The following is a 1310-nucleotide window of genomic DNA, read 5'->3' as shown; positions in this document are numbered from 1 at the left end:
AAGCCGGCCCTGCCAGGAACTTGTGATAGATGAAGGTGAAGTGGAACCAGGAGCAGCAAGTGTCGTAATTGCTGAGCCTGCTTTTCACGGTTTGAATGACAATAGAGATGTCAGTTATGCCGCAACTCTGTCAAGAAAACCGATGAAGAGAGAGAGACGACACAGGGTTTTTTACAAAGACTTTGCGAAAGGTCTATACCGGAAACGGTAAGAGCATCATTTTATTTGTGTATGCACAAAACCAAAGATAGATAGATATACAGTCCACATATTACGATAGAACTATGCAAGGGGTTTTTGGAGCCTTACAACCTCCAAGACTATCGGCCCAGGAGCCTTACAACCTCTATGACGATAACCCGGATGGCACTTCTTCTAGTAGAAGGTCCATCTAAAGCACTCTGGTTCGGAAAGGTTTTAATTTTTTCCTAAGGTAAAACCACATGGTCACGCGAAACAAAGTATAACTTAACCATATCCCCAAAGACTTTAGTTCGCCCAGAGGTCATCAGAAATATGACAATGGAAGGCGGGGAGAGACCCCATCATCATGATTTTACGGTAAGGGTCCAGAGAATACCAATCCGGACATCACTCCATTGTGAAAGAAAACGCATGAATATGGTTTTCTGGGGGGGTATGTCGTAATCGTGATGTTTCTGATGGGAGCTATCCAAAGATCTACATAGTGAGTATCAATCGGTGCCTAAGCCAGCCGGTACTGGCCTCTTCAGTCTGTCTACCCAACAGGGGTTTTGGCGCCAACTTTCCGGAACAAGCTCGAGAACACAGTTTTGCCCCTAAACTACGTCCAACTTTTTTGGAGACTACCTACAACTACTGGAATCAAATTGCTCTGGAACTTTTTTGCTAGTTTGCAACTCTTTTTGAACAAATTCTTTCTATACTTCGGAATTTTAGAATGTGCCCCGCCCTGTCGAACACATTCAGAGATTGCTAGAGTGGAGCAGTCGTCCTCAAAAACTAGAATCATTTTGTCTAAGGCTACATCTATGGACCATTCATTTTTCAGCATTGAAATGAGATCCCCTAACCTTTCCATAATTAACGGCCAATTTTCATCTCTGAACCTGAACTTAGCCAGACCAACCTTTTTGACCAGTTTTACCCTAGAGCACGCCGGCTTTTGAGTTATGGTCGACCCTATCTCGAGAACATGATGATCTGACAGATTACTAGGCGTCACATGGACATACTGGATCAGATCAGGGTCATTAGAAAAAAACAAGTCGAGAACGCTATTCTCTCTAGTGGCTACACCAACATGCTGAGAGAGATTGCGCAAGATC

This window comes from Tigriopus californicus, chromosome 2 (assembly GCF_007210705.1).
Source record: "Tigriopus californicus strain San Diego chromosome 2, Tcal_SD_v2.1, whole genome shotgun sequence".
NCBI classification, from domain to species: Eukaryota; Metazoa; Arthropoda; class Copepoda; order Harpacticoida; family Harpacticidae; genus Tigriopus; species Tigriopus californicus.
The sequence above is the reverse complement of the archived record's forward strand: the minus strand, read 5'-3'. Positions refer to the sequence as shown.